At 35.3% G+C, this 18,404-nt stretch overlaps 16 non-coding genes across 16 annotated transcripts; all 16 read left to right on the top strand.

Annotated features, from left to right (window-relative positions):
* Positions 1-1,861: 1,861 nt before the first annotated feature.
* trnav-aac (transfer RNA valine (anticodon AAC)) lies at positions 1,862-1,934 on the top strand. The gene has a single exon. It is a non-coding gene; the product is annotated as a tRNA-Val (tRNA).
* Positions 1,935-2,069: 135 nt separating this feature from the next.
* On the top strand, positions 2,070-2,141 carry trnaq-cug (transfer RNA glutamine (anticodon CUG)). Its single transcript has one exon. It is a non-coding gene; the product is annotated as a tRNA-Gln (tRNA).
* A 1,890-nt stretch (positions 2,142-4,031) lies between these two features.
* trnav-aac (transfer RNA valine (anticodon AAC)) lies at positions 4,032-4,104 on the top strand. The gene has a single exon. It is a non-coding gene; the product is annotated as a tRNA-Val (tRNA).
* A 138-nt stretch (positions 4,105-4,242) lies between these two features.
* Positions 4,243-4,314, top strand: trnaq-cug (transfer RNA glutamine (anticodon CUG)). The gene has a single exon. It is a non-coding gene; the product is annotated as a tRNA-Gln (tRNA).
* Positions 4,315-6,207: 1,893 nt separating this feature from the next.
* On the top strand, positions 6,208-6,280 carry trnav-aac (transfer RNA valine (anticodon AAC)). The gene has a single exon. It is a non-coding gene; the product is annotated as a tRNA-Val (tRNA).
* Positions 6,281-6,418: 138 nt separating this feature from the next.
* On the top strand, positions 6,419-6,490 carry trnaq-cug (transfer RNA glutamine (anticodon CUG)). The gene has a single exon. It is a non-coding gene; the product is annotated as a tRNA-Gln (tRNA).
* A 1,900-nt stretch (positions 6,491-8,390) lies between these two features.
* trnav-aac (transfer RNA valine (anticodon AAC)) lies at positions 8,391-8,463 on the top strand. The gene has a single exon. It is a non-coding gene; the product is annotated as a tRNA-Val (tRNA).
* A 138-nt stretch (positions 8,464-8,601) lies between these two features.
* On the top strand, positions 8,602-8,673 carry trnaq-cug (transfer RNA glutamine (anticodon CUG)). Its single transcript has one exon. It is a non-coding gene; the product is annotated as a tRNA-Gln (tRNA).
* Positions 8,674-10,573: 1,900 nt separating this feature from the next.
* On the top strand, positions 10,574-10,646 carry trnav-aac (transfer RNA valine (anticodon AAC)). Its single transcript has one exon. It is a non-coding gene; the product is annotated as a tRNA-Val (tRNA).
* Positions 10,647-10,784: 138 nt separating this feature from the next.
* trnaq-cug (transfer RNA glutamine (anticodon CUG)) lies at positions 10,785-10,856 on the top strand. Its single transcript has one exon. It is a non-coding gene; the product is annotated as a tRNA-Gln (tRNA).
* A 1,893-nt stretch (positions 10,857-12,749) lies between these two features.
* trnav-aac (transfer RNA valine (anticodon AAC)) lies at positions 12,750-12,822 on the top strand. The gene has a single exon. It is a non-coding gene; the product is annotated as a tRNA-Val (tRNA).
* Positions 12,823-12,957: 135 nt separating this feature from the next.
* On the top strand, positions 12,958-13,029 carry trnaq-cug (transfer RNA glutamine (anticodon CUG)). Its single transcript has one exon. It is a non-coding gene; the product is annotated as a tRNA-Gln (tRNA).
* A 1,890-nt stretch (positions 13,030-14,919) lies between these two features.
* Positions 14,920-14,992, top strand: trnav-aac (transfer RNA valine (anticodon AAC)). Its single transcript has one exon. It is a non-coding gene; the product is annotated as a tRNA-Val (tRNA).
* Positions 14,993-15,130: 138 nt separating this feature from the next.
* trnaq-cug (transfer RNA glutamine (anticodon CUG)) lies at positions 15,131-15,202 on the top strand. The gene has a single exon. It is a non-coding gene; the product is annotated as a tRNA-Gln (tRNA).
* Positions 15,203-17,095: 1,893 nt separating this feature from the next.
* trnav-aac (transfer RNA valine (anticodon AAC)) lies at positions 17,096-17,168 on the top strand. Its single transcript has one exon. It is a non-coding gene; the product is annotated as a tRNA-Val (tRNA).
* A 138-nt stretch (positions 17,169-17,306) lies between these two features.
* On the top strand, positions 17,307-17,378 carry trnaq-cug (transfer RNA glutamine (anticodon CUG)). Its single transcript has one exon. It is a non-coding gene; the product is annotated as a tRNA-Gln (tRNA).
* Positions 17,379-18,404: the final 1,026 nt, after the last annotated feature.

The following is an 18,404-nucleotide window of genomic DNA, read 5'->3' on the forward strand; positions in this document are numbered from 1 at the left end:
TTTTGATCCCAGGCTTAGTTTATGGACTATAATGTGAAATTAGGCACAAGTTTGACAGTTTGTTCACCAAGTTACTGAGTTTTTATGGATTTAAGAAAAATGTACATGATCTTACCACAATAAAAATTTGAGAAGAGTGCTGGTATCCTAATGTTTCTTAATCAGTATGTGGAATGGTTTAACTTAAGTCCTTTTGAGACTTTAAAGCCCTAATGGTCTGAAACAGTTTATGTTTCAACTGGCAAGTATGGGGATTGAACCCGTGACCTCAGGATTATTAGCTCCTCACTCTGACCAGCTGAGCTAACCAGCCACACAGAATTTTAAGTTTCCATGGATTTAAGAAAAACGTACATGATCTTAACAGCTTTTATATTTGAATTGGCCAGTATGTGGACTGAACCCATGACCTCAGGATTAATAGTACCACACTAATAATAATGATGATAATGATGAGTTTCCACGGATTAAAGAACAACTTACATAATCTTAACACAAGGAATTTGAGAAAAGTGTTTCTATTCTAATATTTTTCAAAATCAACATGCATAATATTTTATTTTCCAGAGATTTTAAAGTGTTGCTTGTTATTTAGAAGTTTTGATTTTATTTGTCACCCTTTTTATATTTTGAAGTGTTGATTTTAATTTTCACCCTTTTTATATTTTATTGTTCACCCTTTTTATATTTTGAAGTGTTGATTTTAGTTTTCACCCTTTTATATTTCAACCTTTTTGTATTTAGAAGTGTTGATTTTAATTTTCACCCTTTTTATATTTTGAAGTGTTGATTGTCTGAAAGACTTTAGATATGAAATGACCCGTACTGGGTTTGAACCCATGACCTCGGCGGTAACAGTCCTACGCTCCAACCTGCTGAGCTGACCTACCTTAAAAATGTTTGAGTTTCCATGGATTTAAGAAGAACTTACATGATTTTACCACATTGAAGATTTGATAAAAGTGCTCATATTCCTGTTTTTCAATGTGTGAAAATGTTTAAGTTAAATCCACTTGTTACTTTGAAGTTGATTATCTGAATCAATTTATGTTTCAACAGACCAGTATGGGAATTGAACCCATGACCTCAGCGATATTAGCACCACGCTCTGACCAGCTGAGCTAACCAGCCACACAGAATTTTGAGTTTGCATGGAATTAAGAAGAACTTACATGATTTTACCACAATGAAGATTTGATAAAAGAGCTCGTATTCCTGTCTTTCAAAATCGATGTATGAAAAGGTTTAACTTAAATCCTCTTGCTATGTTGAAGTTCATTATATGAGTAAATTCATGTTTTGACAACCCAGCACGGGAATTGAACCCATGACCTCAGCGTTATTAGCACCACGCTCTGACCAGCTGAGCTAACCAGCCACACAGAATTTTAAGTTTCCATGGATTTAAGATAAACGTACATGATTTTACCACTGAAGGTTTGAAAAAAAGCCCTCATATTCTAATGTTTTTCACAATCACCTTGCATAGAGGTATATTTTCCATCTTTCTTTTATTTTTGAAATGTTGATTTAACTTTAAAACAGTTTGGTATTTTCAAGTATTCATTTTATTTTACAACCTTTTTAATTTTGAAGTGTTTTTATCATTTACCACCCTTTCTCATTTTCAAGTGTTGATTGAACCCACAACCTTGGCATTACGAACAGCACGCTGTGACTAGCTGAGCTACCCGGCCATATGCAAGGTTATGCAAAGTTAAAGGTCAGCAAGGATTCTATGGTGTAGCGGTGTGTCCTCTGAATCCAGGCATCTGAGTGCAAACCTCTGTGGATACTTGATGCGTTGCATCTGACATCTTCAGATTTGGATCCTCCAACTGAAACAAAGCAGAGAAGTTCAGTTTCTGTAGTGTAGTGGTTATCACGTTTGCTTAACATGCAAAAGGTCTCTGGTTCGAAACCAGACAGAAACAGCTTTTGTACGTTGTGCTTTTCACAGGGTGTTTGTGATACAAGAGTCTTGTTTTTTCGTGATTGTTCATTTGCCAATCGACTTCACTGCAGGCATCTTTGAAATCGAGGCTACTTTACTCAAAATGCCACTTGGTGGTTCTATGGTGTAATGGTTAGCACTCTGGACTCTGAATCCAGTGATCTGAGTTCAAGTCTCAGTAGAACCATTTGTCTCTGTTCCTGATATCTTCTATACATTTTTTGATCCCAGGCTTAGTTTATGGACTATAATGTGAAATTAGGCACAAGTTTGACAGTTTGTTCACCAAGTTACTGAGTTTTTATGGATTTAAGAAAAATGTACATGATCTTACCACAATAAAAATTTGAGAAGAGTGCTGGTATCCTAATGTTTCTTAATCAGTATGTGGAATGGTTTAACTTAAGTCCTTTTGAGACTTTAAAGTCCTAATGGTCTTAAACAGTTTATGTTTCAACTGGCAAGTATGGGGATTGAACCCGTGACCTCAGGATTATTAGCTCCTCACTCTGACCAGCTGAGCTAACCAGCCACACAGAATTTTAAGTTTCCATGGATTTAAGAAAAACGTACATGATCTTAACAGCTTTTATATTTGAATTGGCCAGTATGTGGACTGAACCCATGACCTCAGGATTAATAGTACCACACTAATAATAATGATAATGATGAGTTTCCACGGATTAAAGAACAACTTACATAATCTTAACACAAGGAATTTGAGAAAAGTGTTTCTATTCTAATATTTTTCAAAATCAACATGCATAATATTCTATTTTCCAGAGATTTTAAAGTGTTGCTTGTTATTTAGAAGTTTTGATTTTATTTGTCACCCTTTTTATATTTTGAAGTGTTGATTTTAATTTTCACCCTTTTTATATTTTATTGTTCACCCTTTTTATATTTTGAAGTGTTGATTTTAGTTTTCACCCTTTTATATTTCAACCTTTTTGTATTTAGAAGTGTTGATTTTAATTTTCACCCTTTTTATATTTTGAAGTGTTGATTGTCTGAAAGACTTTAGATATGAAATGACCCGTACTGGGTTTGAACCCATGACCTCGGCGGTAACAGTCCTACGCTCCAACCTGCTGAGCTGACCTACCTTAAAAATGTTTGAGTTTCCATGGATTTAAGAAGAACTTACATGATTTTACCACATTGAAGATTTGATAAAAGTGCTCATATTCCTGTTTTTCAATGTGTGAAAATGTTTAAGTTAAATCCACTTGTTACTTTGAAGTTGATTATCTGAATCAATTTATGCTTCAACAGACCAGTATGGGAATTGAACCCATGACCTCAGCGATATTAGCACCACGCTCTGACCAGCTGAGCTAACCAGCCACACAGAATTTTGAGTTTGCATGGAATTAAGAAGAACTTACATGATTTTACCACAATGAAGATTTGATAAAAGAGCTCGTATTCCTGTCTTTCAAAATCGATGTATGAAAAGGTTTAACTTAAATCCTCTTGCTATGTTGAAGTTCATTATATGAGTAAATTCATGTTTTGACAACCCAGCACGGGAATTGAACCCATGACCTCAGTGTTATTAGCACCACGCTCTGACCAGCTGAGCTAACCAGCCACACAGAATTTTAAGTTTCCATGGATTTAAGATAAACGTACATGATTTTACCACTGAAGGTTTGAAAAAAAGCCCTCATATTCTAATGTTTTTCACAATCACCTTGCATAGAGGTATATTTTCCATCTTTCTTTTATTTTTGAAATGTTGATTTAACTTTAAAACAGTTTGGTATTTTCAAGTATTCATTTTATTTTACAACCTTTTTAATTTTGAAGTGTTTTTATCATTTACCACCCTTTCTCATTTTCAAGTGTTGATTGAACCCACAACCTTGGCATTACGAACAGCACGCTGTGACTAGCTGAGCTACCCGGCCATATGCAAGGTTATGCAAAGTTAAAGGTCAGCAAGGATTCTATGGTGTAGCGGTGTGTCCTCTGAATCCAGGCATCTGAGTGCAAACCTCTGTGGATACTTGATGCGTTGCATCTGACATCTTCAGATTTGGATCCTCCAACTGAAACAAAGCAGAGAAGTTCAGTTTCTGTAGTGTAGTGGTTATCACGTTTGCTTAACACGCAAAAGGTCTCTGGTTCGAAACCAGACAGAAACAGCTTTTGTACGTTGTGCTTTTCACAGGGTGTTTGTGATACAACAAGAGTCTTGTTTTTTCGTGATTGTTCATTTGCCAATCGACTTCACTGCAGGCATCTTTGAAATCGAGGCTACTTTACTCAAAATGCCACTTGGTGGTTCTATGGTGTAATGGTTAGCACTCTGGACTCTGAATCCAGTGATCTGAGTTCAAGTCTCAGTAGAGCCATTTGTCTCTGTTCCTGATATCTTCTATACATTTTTTGATCCCAGGCTTAGTTTATGGACTATAATGTGAAATTAGGCACAAGTTTGACAGTTTGTTCACCAAGTTACTGAGTTTTTATGGATTTAAGAAAAATGTACATGATCTTACCACAATAAAAATTTGAGAAGAGTGCTGGTATCCTAATGTTTCTTAATCAGTATGTGGAATGGTTTAACTTAAGTCCTTTTGAGACTTTAAAGTCCTAATGGTCTGAAACAGTTTATGTTTCAACTGGCAAGTATGGGGATTGAACCCGTGACCTCAGGATTATTAGCTCCTCACTCTGACCAGCTGAGCTAACCAGCCACACAGAATTTTAAGTTTCCATGGATTTAAGAAAAACGTACATGATCTTAACAGCTTTTATATTTGAATTGGCCAGTATGTGGACTGAACCCATGACCTCAGGATTAATAGTACCACACTAATAATAATGATGATAATGATGAGTTTCCACGGATTAAAGAACAACTTACATAATCTTAACACAAGGAATTTGAGAAAAGTGTTTCTATTCTAATATTTTTCAAAATCAACATGCATAATATTTTATTTTCCAGAGATTTTAAAGTGTTGCTTGTTATTTAGAAGTTTTGATTTTATTTGTCACCCTTTTTATATTTTGAAGTGTTGATTTTAATTTTCACCCTTTTTATATTTTATTGTTCACCCTTTTTATATTTTGAAGTGTTGATTTTAGTTTTCACCCTTTTATATTTCAACCTTTTTGTATTTAGAAGTGTTGATTTTAATTTTCACCCTTTTTATATTTTGAAGTGTTGATTGTCTGAAAGACTTTAGATATGAAATGACCCGTACTGGGTTTGAACCCATGACCTCGGCGGTAACAGTCCTACGCTCCAACCTGCTGAGCTGACCTACCTTAAAAATGTTTGAGTTTCCATGGATTTAAGAAGAACTTACATGATTTTACCACATTGAAGATTTGATAAAAGTGCTCATATTCCTGTTTTTCAATGTGTGAAAATGTTTAAGTTAAATCCACTTGTTACTTTGAAGTTGATTATCTGAATCAATTTATGTTTCAACAGACCAGTATGGGAATTGAACCCATGACCTCAGCGATATTAGCACCACGCTCTGACCAGCTGAGCTAACCAGCCACACAGAATTTTGAGTTTGCATGGAATTAAGAAGAACTTACATGATTTTACCACAATGAAGATTTGATAAAAGAGCTCGTATTCCTGTCTTTCAAAATCGATGTATGAAAAGGTTTAACTTAAATCCTCTTGCTATGTTGAAGTTCATTATATGAGTAAATTCATGTTTTGACAACCCAGCACGGGAATTGAACCCATGACCTCAGCGTTATTAGCACCACGCTCTGACCAGCTGAGCTAACCAGCCACACAGAATTTTAAGTTTCCATGGATTTAAGATAAACGTACATGATTTTACCACTGAAGGTTTGAAAAAAAGCCCTCATATTCTAATGTTTTTCACAATCACCTTGCATAGAGGTATATTTTCCATCTTTCTTTTATTTTTGAAATGTTGATTTAACTTTAAAACAGTTTGGTATTTTCAAGTATTCATTTTATTTTACAACCTTTTTAATTTTGAAGTGTTTTTATCATTTACCACCCTTTCTCATTTTCAAGTGTTGATTGAACCCACAACCTTGGCATTACGAACAGCACGCTGTGACTAGCTGAGCTACCCGGCCATATGCAAGGTTATGCAAAGTTAAAGGTCAGCAAGGATTCTATGGTGTAGCGGTGTGTCCTCTGAATCCAGGCATCTGAGTGCAAACCTCTGTGGATACTTGATGCGTTGCATCTGACATCTTCAGATTTGGATCCTCCAACTGAAACAAAGCAGAGAAGTTCAGTTTCTGTAGTGTAGTGGTTATCACGTTTGCTTAACACGCAAAAGGTCTCTGGTTCGAAACCAGACAGAAACAGCTTTTGTACGTTGTGCTTTTCACAGGGTGTTTGTGATACAACAAGAGTCTTGTTTTTTCGTGATTGTTCATTTGCCAATCGACTTCACTGCAGGCATCTTTGAAATCGAGGCTACTTTACTCAAAATGCCACTTGGTGGTTCTATGGTGTAATGGTTAGCACTCTGGACTCTGAATCCAGTGATCTGAGTTCAAGTCTCAGTAGAACCATTTGTCTCTGTTCCTGATATCTTCTATACATTTTTTGATCCCAGGCTTAGTTTATGGACTATAATGTGAAATTAGGCACAAGTTTGACAGTTTGTTCACCAAGTTACTGAGTTTTTATGGATTTAAGAAAAATGTACATGATCTTACCACAATAAAAATTTGAGAAGAGTGCTGGTATCCTAATGTTTCTTAATCAGTATGTGGAATGGTTTAACTTAAGTCCTTTTGAGACTTTAAAGTCCTAATGGTCTTAAACAGTTTATGTTTCAACTGGCAAGTATGGGGATTGAACCTGTGACCTCAGGATTATTAGCTCCTCACTCTGACCAGCTGAGCTAACCAGCCACACAGAATTTTAAGTTTCCATGGATTTAAGAAAAACGTACATGATCTTAACAGCTTTTATATTTGAATTGGCCAGTATGTGGACTGAACCCATGACCTCAGGATTAATAGTACCACACTAATAATAATGATGATAATGATGAGTTTCCACGGATTAAAGAACAACTTACATAATCTTAACACAAGGAATTTGAGAAAAGTGTTTCTATTCTAATATTTTTCAAAATCAACATGCATAATATTTTATTTTCCAGAGATTTTAAAGTGTTGCTTGTTATTTAGAAGTTTTGATTTTATTTGTCACCCTTTTTATATTTTGAAGTGTTGATTTTAATTTTCACGCTTTTTATATTTTATTGTTCACCCTTTTTATATTTTGAAGTGTTGATTTTAGTTTTCACCCTTTTATATTTTATTTTTCAACCTTTTTGTATTTAGAAGTGTTGATTTTAATTTTCACCCTTTTTATATTTTGAAGTGTTGATTGTCTGAAAGACTTTAGATATGAAATGACCTGTACTGGGTTTGAACCCATGACCTCGGCGGTAACAGTCCTACGCTCCAACCTGCTGAGCTGACCTACCTTAAAAATGTTTGAGTTTCCATGGATTTAAGAAGAACTTACATGATTTTACCACATTGAAGATTTGATAAAAGTGCTCATATTCCTGTTTTTCAATGTGTGAAAATGTTTAAGTTAAATCCACTTGTTACTTTGAAGTTGATTATCTGAATCAATTTATGTTTCAACAGACCAGTATGGGAATTGAAACCATGACCTCAGCGATATTAGCACCATGCTCTGACCAGCTGAGCTAACCAGCCACACAGAATTTTGAGTTTGCATGGAATTAAGAAGAACTTACATGATTTTACCACAATGAAGATTTGATAAAAGAGCTCGTATTCCTGTCTTTCAAAATCGATGTATGAAAAGGTTTAACTTAAATCCTCTTGCTATGTTGAAGTTCATTATATGAGTAAATTCATGTTTTGACAACCCAGCACGGGAATTGAACCCATGACCTCAGCGTTATTAGCACCACGCTCTGACCAGCTGAGCTAACCAGCCACACAGAATTTTAAGTTTCCATGGATTTAAGATAAACGTACATGATTTTACCACTGAAGGTTTGAAAAAAAGCCCTCATATTCTAATGTTTTTCACAATCACCTTGCATAGAGGTATATTTTCCATCTTTCTTTTATTTTTGAAATGTTGATTTAACTTTAAAACAGTTTGGTATTTTCAAGTATTCATTTTATTTTACAACCTTTTTAATTTTGAAGTGTTTTTATCATTTACCACCCTTTCTCATTTTCAAGTGTTGATTGAACCCACAACCTTGGCATTACGAACAGCACGCTGTGACTAGCTGAGCTACCCGGCCATATGCAAGGTTATGCAAAGTTAAAGGTCAGCAAGGATTCTATGGTGTAGCGGTGTGTCCTCTGAATCCAGGCATCTGAGTGCAAACCTCTGTGGATACTTGATGCGTTGCATCTGACATCTTCAGATTTGGATCCTCCAACTGAAACAAAGCAGAGAAGTTCAGTTTCTGTAGTGTAGTGGTTATCACGTTTGCTTAACACGCAAAAGGTCTCTGGTTCGAAACCAGACAGAAACAGCTTTTGTACGTTGTGCTTTTCACAGGGTGTTTGTGATACAACAAGAGTCTTGTTTTTTCGTGATTGTTCATTTGCCAATCGACTTCACTGCAGGCATCTTTGAAATCGAGGCTACTTTACTCAAAATGCCACTTGGTGGTTCTATGGTGTAATGGTTAGCACTCTGGACTCTGAATCCAGTGATCTGAGTTCAAGTCTCAGTAGAACCATTTGTCTCTGTTCCTGATATCTTCTATACATTTTTTGATCCCAGGCTTAGTTTATGGACTATAATGTGAAATTAGGCACAAGTTTGACAGTTTGTTCACCAAGTTACTGAGTTTTTATGGATTTAAGAAAAATGTACATGATCTTACCACAATAAAAATTTGAGAAGAGTGCTGGTATCCTAATGTTTCTTAATCAGTATGTGGAATGGTTTAACTTAAGTCCTTTTGAGACTTTAAAGTCCTAATGGTCTTAAACAGTTTATGTTTCAACTGGCAAGTATGGGGATTGAACCTGTGACCTCAGGATTATTAGCTCCTCACTCTGACCAGCTGAGCTAACCAGCCACACAGAATTTTAAGTTTCCATGGATTTAAGAAAAACGTACATGATCTTAACAGCTTTTATATTTGAATTGGCCAGTATGTGGACTGAACCCATGACCTCAGGATTAATAGTACCACACTAATAATAATGATGATAATGATGAGTTTCCACGGATTAAAGAACAACTTACATAATCTTAACACAAGGAATTTGAGAAAAGTGTTTCTATTCTAATATTTTTCAAAATCAACATGCATAATATTTTATTTTCCAGAGATTTTAAAGTGTTGCTTGTTATTTAGAAGTTTTGATTTTATTTGTCACCCTTTTTATATTTTGAAGTGTTGATTTTAATTTTCACCCTTTTTATATTTTATTGTTCACCCTTTTTATATTTTGAAGTGTTGATTTTAGTTTTCACCCTTTTATATTTTATTTTTCAACCTTTTTGTATTTAGAAGTGTTGATTTTAATTTTCACCCTTTTTATATTTTGAAGTGTTGATTGTCTGAAAGACTTTAGATATGAAATGACCTGTACTGGGTTTGAACCCATGACCTCGGCGGTAACAGTCCTACGCTCCAACCTGCTGAGCTGACCTACCTTAAAAATGTTTGAGTTTCCATGGATTTAAGAAGAACTTACATGATTTTACCACATTGAAGATTTGATAAAAGTGCTCATATTCCTGTTTTTCAATGTGTGAAAATGTTTAAGTTAAATCCACTTGTTACTTTGAAGTTGATTATCTGAATCAATTTATGTTTCAACAGACCAGTATGGGAATTGAAACCATGACCTCAGCGATATTAGCACCATGCTCTGACCAGCTGAGCTAACCAGCCACACAGAATTTTGAGTTTGCATGGAATTAAGAAGAACTTACATGATTTTACCACAATGAAGATTTGATAAAAGAGCTCGTATTCCTGTCTTTCAAAATCGATGTATGAAAAGGTTTAACTTAAATCCTCTTGCTATGTTGAAGTTCATTATATGAGTAAATTTATGTTTTGACAACCCAGCACGGGAATTGAACCCATGACCTCAGCGTTATTAGCACCATGCTCTGACCAGCTGAGCTAACCAGCCACACAGAATTTTAAGTTTCCATGGATTTAAGATAAACGTACATGATTTTACCACTGAAGGTTTGAAAAAAAGCCCTCATATTCTAATGTTTTTCACAATCACCTTGCATAGAGGTATATTTTCCATCTTTCTTTTATTTTTGAAATGTTGATTTAACTTTAAAACAGTTTGGTATTTTCAAGTATTCATTTTATTTTACAACCTTTTTAATTTTGAAGTGTTTTTATCATTTACCACCCTTTCTCATTTTCAAGTGTTGATTGAACCCACAACCTTGGCATTACGAACAGCACGCTGTGACTAGCTGAGCTACCCGGCCATATGCAAGGTTATGCAAAGTTAAAGGTCAGCAAGGATTCTATGGTGTAGCGGTGTGTCCTCTGAATCCAGGCATCTGAGTGCAAACCTCTGTGGATACTTGATGCGTTGCATCTGACATCTTCAGATTTGGATCCTCCAACTGAAACAAAGCAGAGAAGTTCAGTTTCTGTAGTGTAGTGGTTCTCACGTTTGCTTAACACGCAAAAGGTCTCTGGTTCGAAACCAGACAGAAACAGCTTTTGTACGTTGTGCTTTTCACAGGGTGTTTGTGATACAACAAGAGTCTTGTTTTTTCGTGATTGTTCATTTGCCAATCGACTTCACTGCAGGCATCTTTGAAATCGAGGCTACTTTACTCAAAATGCCACTTGGTGGTTCTATGGTGTAATGGTTAGCACTCTGGACTCTGAATCCAGTGATCTGAGTTCAAGTCTCAGTAGAGCCATTTGTCTCTGTTCCTGATATCTTCTATACATTTTTTGATCCCAGGCTTAGTTTATGGACTATAATGTGAAATTAGGCACAAGTTTGACAGTTTGTTCACCAAGTTACTGAGTTTTTATGGATTTAAGAAAAATGTACATGATCTTACCACAATAAAAATTTGAGAAGAGTGCTGGTATCCTAATGTTTCTTAATCAGTATGTGGAATGGTTTAACTTAAGTCCTTTTGAGACTTTAAAGTCCTAATGGTCTGAAACAGTTTATGTTTCAACTGGCAAGTATGGGGATTGAACCCGTGACCTCAGGATTATTAGCTCCTCACTCTGACCAGCTGAGCTAACCAGCCACACAGAATTTTAAGTTTCCATGGATTTAAGAAAAACGTACATGATCTTAACAGCTTTTATATTTGAATTGGCCAGTATGTGGACTGAACCCATGACCTCAGGATTAATAGTACCACACTAATAATAATGATGATAATGATGAGTTTCCACGGATTAAAGAACAACTTACATAATCTTAACACAAGGAATTTGAGAAAAGTGTTTCTATTCTAATATTTTTCAAAATCAACATGCATAATATTTTATTTTCCAGAGATTTTAAAGTGTTGCTTGTTATTTAGAAGTTTTGATTTTATTTGTCACCCTTTTTATATTTTGAAGTGTTGATTTTAATTTTCACCCTTTTTATATTTTATTGTTCACCCTTTTTATATTTTGAAGTGTTGATTTTAGTTTTCACCCTTTTATATTTCAACCTTTTTGTATTTAGAAGTGTTGATTTTAATTTTCACCCTTTTTATATTTTGAAGTGTTGATTGTCTGAAAGACTTTAGATATGAAATGACCCGTACTGGGTTTGAACCCATGACCTCGGCGGTAACAGTCCTACGCTCCAACCTGCTGAGCTGACCTACCTTAAAAATGTTTGAGTTTCCATGGATTTAAGAAGAACTTACATGATTTTACCACATTGAAGATTTGATAAAAGTGCTCATATTCCTGTTTTTCAATGTGTGAAAATGTTTAAGTTAAATCCACTTGTTACTTTGAAGTTGATTATCTGAATCAATTTATGTTTCAACAGACCAGTATGGGAATTGAACCCATGACCTCAGCGATATTAGCACCACGCTCTGACCAGCTGAGCTAACCAGCCACACAGAATTTTGAGTTTGCATGGAATTAAGAAGAACTTACATGATTTTACCACAATGAAGATTTGATAAAAGAGCTCGTATTCCTGTCTTTCAAAATCGATGTATGAAAAGGTTTAACTTAAATCCTCTTGCTATGTTGAAGTTCATTATATGAGTAAATTCATGTTTTGACAACCCAGCACGGGAATTGAACCCATGACCTCAGCGTTATTAGCACCACGCTCTGACCAGCTGAGCTAACCAGCCACACAGAATTTTAAGTTTCCATGGATTTAAGATAAACGTACATGATTTTACCACTGAAGGTTTGAAAAAAAGCCCTCATATTCTAATGTTTTTCACAATCACCTTGCATAGAGGTATATTTTCCATCTTTCTTTTATTTTTGAAATGTTGATTTAACTTTAAAACAGTTTGGTATTTTCAAGTATTCATTTTATTTTACAACCTTTTTAATTTTGAAGTGTTTTTATCATTTACCACCCTTTCTCATTTTCAAGTGTTGATTGAACCCACAACCTTGGCATTACAAACAGCACGCTGTGACTAGCTGAGCTACCCGGCCATATGCAAGGTTATGCAAAGTTAAAGGTCAGCAAGGATTCTATGGTGTAGCGGTGTGTCCTCTGAATCCAGGCATCTGAGTGCAAACCTCTGTGGATACTTGATGCGTTGCATCTGACATCTTCAGATTTGGATCCTCCAACTGAAACAAAGCAGAGAAGTTCAGTTTCTGTAGTGTAGTGGTTATCACGTTTGCTTAACACGCAAAAGGTCTCTGGTTCGAAACCAGACAGAAACAGCTTTTGTACGTTGTGCTTTTCACAGGGTGTTTGTGATACAAGAGTCTTGTTTTTTCGTGATTGTTCATTTGCCAATCGACTTCACTGCAGGCATCTTTGAAATCGAGGCTACTTTACTCAAAATGCCACTTGGTGGTTCTATGGTGTAATGGTTAGCACTCTGGACTCTGAATCCAGTGATCTGAGTTCAAGTCTCAGTAGAACCATTTGTCTCTGTTCCTGATATCTTCTATACATTTTTTGATCCCAGGCTTAGTTTATGGACTATAATGTGAAATTAGGCACAAGTTTGACAGTTTGTTCACCAAGTTACTGAGTTTTTATGGATTTAAGAAAAATGTACATGATCTTACCACAATAAAAATTTGAGAAGAGTGCTGGTATCCTAATGTTTCTTAATCAGTATGTGGAATGGTTTAACTTAAGTCCTTTTGAGACTTTAAAGTCCTAATGGTCTTAAACAGTTTATGTTTCAACTGGCAAGTATGGGGATTGAACCCGTGACCTCAGGATTATTAGCTCCTCACTCTGACCAGCTGAGCTAACCAGCCACACAGAATTTTAAGTTTCCATGGATTTAAGAAAAACGTACATGATCTTAACAGCTTTTATATTTGAATTGGCCAGTATGTGGACTGAACCCATGACCTCAGGATTAATAGTACCACACTAATAATAATGATAATGATGAGTTTCCACGGATTAAAGAACAACTTACATAATCTTAACACAAGGAATTTGAGAAAAGTGTTTCTATTCTAATATTTTTCAAAATCAACATGCATAATATTCTATTTTCCAGAGATTTTAAAGTGTTGCTTGTTATTTAGAAGTTTTGATTTTATTTGTCACCCTTTTTATATTTTGAAGTGTTGATTTTAATTTTCACCCTTTTTATATTTTATTGTTCACCCTTTTTATATTTTGAAGTGTTGATTTTAGTTTTCACCCTTTTATATTTCAACCTTTTTGTATTTAGAAGTGTTGATTTTAATTTTCACCCTTTTTATATTTTGAAGTGTTGATTGTCTGAAAGACTTTAGATATGAAATGACCCGTACTGGGTTTGAACCCATGACCTCGGCGGTAACAGTCCTACGCTCCAACCTGCTGAGCTGACCTACCTTAAAAATGTTTGAGTTTCCATGGATTTAAGAAGAACTTACATGATTTTACCACATTGAAGATTTGATAAAAGTGCTCATATTCCTGTTTTTCAATGTGTGAAAATGTTTAAGTTAAATCCACTTGTTACTTTGAAGTTGATTATCTGAATCAATTTATGTTTCAACAGACCAGTATGGGAATTGAACCCATGACCTCAGCGATATTAGCACCACGCTCTGACCAGCTGAGCTAACCAGCCACACAGAATTTTGAGTTTGCATGGAATTAAGAAGAACTTACATGATTTTACCACAATGAAGATTTGATAAAAGAGCTCGTATTCCTGTCTTTCAAAATCGATGTATGAAAAGGTTTAACTTAAATCCTCTTGCTATGTTGAAGTTCATTATATGAGTAAATTCATGTTTTGACAACCCAGCACGGGAATTGAACCCATGACCTCAGCGTTATTAGCACCACGCTCTGACCAGCTGAGCTAACCAGCCACACAGAATTTTAAGTTTCCATGGATTTAAGATAAACGTACATGATTTTACCACTGAAGGTTTGAAAAAAAGCCCTCATATTCTAATGTTTTTCACAATCACCTTGCATAGAGGTATATTTTCCATCTTTCTTTTATTTTTGAAATGTTGATTTAACTTTAAAACAGTTTGGTATTTTCAAGTATTCATTTTATTTTACAACCTTTTTAATTTTGAAGTGTTTTTATCATTTACCACCCTTTCTCATTTTCAAGTGTTGATTGAACCCACAACCTTGGCATTACGAACAGCACGCTGTGACTAGCTGAGCTACCCGGCCATATGCAAGGTTATGCAAAGTTAAAGGTCAGCAAGGATTCTATGGTGTAGCGGTGTGTCCTCTGAATCCAGGCATCTGAGTGCAAACCTCTGTGGATACTTGATGCGTTGCATCTGACATCTTCAGATTTGGATCCTCCAACTGAAACAAAGCAGAGAAGTTCAGTTTCTGTAGTGTAGTGGTTCTCACGTTTGCTTAACACGCAAAAGGTCTCTGGTTCGAAACCAGACAGAAACAGCTTTTGTACGTTGTGCTTTTCACAGGGTGTTTGTGATACAACAAGAGTCTTGTTTTTTCGTGATTGTTCATTTGCCAATCGACTTCACTGCAGGCATCTTTGAAATCGAGGCTACTTTACTCAAAATGCCACTTGGTGGTTCTATGGTGTAATGGTTAGCACTCTGGACTCTGAATCCAGTGATCTGAGTTCAGGTCTCAGTAGAACCATTTGTCTCTGTTCCTGATATCTTCTATACATTTTTTGATCCCAGGCTTAGTTTATGGACTATAATGTGAAATTAGGCACAAGTTTGACAGTTTGTTCACCAAGTTACTGAGTTTTTATGGATTTAAGAAAAATGTACATGATCTTACCACAATAAAAATTTGAGAAGAGTGCTGGTATCCTAATGTTTCTTAATCAGTATGTGGAATGGTTTAACTTAAGTCCTTTTGAGACTTTAAAGTCCTAATGGTCTTAAACAGTTTATGTTTCAACTGGCAAGTATGGGGATTGAACCCGTGACCTCAGGATTATTAGCTCCTCACTCTGACCAGCTGAGCTAACCAGCCACACAGAATTTTAAGTTTCCATGGATTTAAGAAAAACGTACATGATCTTAACAGCTTTTATATTTGAATTGGCCAGTATGTGGACTGAACCCATGACCTCAGGATTAATAGTACCACACTAATAATAATGATGATAATGATGAGTTTCCACGGATTAAAGAACAACTTACATAATCTTAACACAAGGAATTTGAGAAAAGTGTTTCTATTCTAATATTTTTCAAAATCAACATGCATAATATTTTATTTTCCAGAGATTTTAAAGTGTTGCTTGTTATTTAGAAGTTTTGATTTTATTTGTCACCCTTTTTATATTTTGAAGTGTTGATTTTAATTTTCACCCTTTTTATATTTTATTGTTCACCCTTTTTATATTTTGAAGTGTTGATTTTAGTTTTCACCCTTTTATATTTCAACCTTTTTGTATTTAGAAGTGTTGATTTTAATTTTCACCCTTTTTATATTTTGAAGTGTTGATTGTCTGAAAGACTTTAGATATGAAATGACCCGTACTGGGTTTGAACCCATGACCTCGGCGGTAACAGTCCTACGCTCCAACCTGCTGAGCTGACCTACCTTAAAAATGTTTGAGTTTCCATGGATTTAAGAAGAACTTACATGATTTTACCACATTGAAGATTTGATAAAAGTGCTCATATTCCTGTTTTTCAATGTGTGAAAATGTTTAAGTTAAATCCACTTGTTACTTTGAAGTTGATTATCTGAATCAATTTATGCTTCAACAGACCAGTATGGGAATTGAACCCATGACCTCAGCGATATTAGCACCACGCTCTGACCAGCTGAGCTAACCAGCCACACAGAATTTTGAGTTTGCATGGAATTAAGAAGAACTTACATGATTTTACCACAATGAAGATTTGATAAAAGAGCTCGTATTCCTGTCTTTCAAAATCGATGTATGAAAAGGTTTAACTTAAATCCTCTTGCTATGTTGAAGTTCATTATATGAGTAAATTCATGTTTTGACAACCCAGCACGGGAATTGAACCCATGACCTCAGTGTTATTAGCACCACGCTCTGACCAGCTGAGCTAACCAGCCACACAGAATTTTAAGTTTCCATGGATTTAAGATAAACGTACATGATTTTACCACTGAATGTTTGAAAAAAAGCCCTCATATTCTAATGTTTTTCACAATCACCTTGCATAGAGGTATATTTTCCATCTTTCTTTTATTTTTGAAATGTTGATTTAACTTTAAAACAGTTTGGTATTTTCAAGTATTCATTTTATTTTACAACCTTTTTAATTTTGAAGTGTTTTTATCATTTACCACCCTTTCTCATTTTCAAGTGTTGATTGAACCCACAACCTTGGCATTACAAACAGCACGCTGTGACTAGCTGAGCTACCCGGCCATATGCAAGGTTATGCAAAGTTAAAGGTCAGCAAGGATTCTATGGTGTAGCGGTGTGTCCTCTGAATCCAGGCATCTGAGTGCAAACCTCTGTGGATACTTGATGCGTTGCATCTGACATCTTCAGATTTGGATCCTCCAACTGAAACAAAGCAGAGAAGTTCAGTTTCTGTAGTGTAGTGGTTATCACGTTTGCTTAACACGCAAAAGGTCTCTGGTTCGAAACCAGACAGAAACAGCTTTTGTACGTTGTGCTTTTCACAGGGTGTTTGTGATACAACAAGAGTCTTGTTTTTTCGTGATTGTTCATTTGCCAATCGACTTCACTGCAGGCATCTTTGAAATCGAGGCTACTTTACTCAAAATGCCACTTGGTGGTTCTATGGTGTAATGGTTAGCACTCTGGACTCTGAATCCAGTGATCTGAGTTCAAGTCTCAGTAGAGCCATTTGTCTCTGTTCCTGATATCTTCTATACATTTTTTGATCCCAGGCTTAGTTTATGGACTATAATGTGAAATTAGGCACAAGTTTGACAGTTTGTTCACCAAGTTACTGAGTTTTTATGGATTTAAGAAAAATGTACATGATCTTACCACAATAAAAATTTGAGAAGAGTGCTGGTATCCTAATGTTTCTTAATCAGTATGTGGAATGGTTTAACTTAAGTCCTTTTGAGACTTTAAAGTCCTAATGGTCTGAAACAGTTTATGTTTCAACTGGCAAGTATGGGGATTGAACCCGTGACCTCAGGATTATTAGCTCCTCACTCTGACCAGCTGAGCTAACCAGCCACACAGAATTTTAAGTTTCCATGGATTTAAGAAAAACGTACATGATCTTAACAGCTTTTATATTTGAATTGGCCAGTATGTGGACTGAACCCATGACCTCAGGATTAATAGTACCACACTAATAATAATGATGATAATGATGAGTTTCCACGGATTAAAGAACAACTTACATAATCTTAACACAAGGAATTTGAGAAAAGTGTTTCTATTCTAATATTTTTCAAAATCAACATGCATAATATTTTATTTTCCAGAGATTTTAAAGTGTTGCTTGTTATTTAGAAGTTTTGATTTTATTTGTCACCCTTTTTATATTTTGAAGTGTTGATTTTAATTTTCACCCTTTTTATATTTTATTGTTCACCCTTTTTATATTTTGAAGTGTTGATTTTAGTTTTCACCCTTTTATATTTTATTTTTCAACCTTTTTGTATTTAGAAGTGTTGATTTTAATTTTCACCCTTTTTATATTTTGAAGTGTTGATTGTCTGAAAGACTTTAGATATGAAATGACCCGTACTGGGTTTGAACCCATGACCTCGGCGGTAACAGTCCTACGCTCCAACCTGCTGAGCTGACCTACCTTAAAAATGTTTGAGTTTCCATGGATTTAAGAAGAACTTACATGATTTTACCACATTGAAGATTTGATAAAAGTGCTCATATTCCTGTTTTTCAATG

Source organism: Poecilia mexicana, unplaced genomic scaffold (assembly GCF_051168715.1).
Source record: "Poecilia mexicana isolate PSO_F unplaced genomic scaffold, ASM5116871v1 scaffold_12, whole genome shotgun sequence".
Taxonomy (NCBI): Eukaryota; Metazoa; Chordata; class Actinopteri; order Cyprinodontiformes; family Poeciliidae; genus Poecilia; species Poecilia mexicana.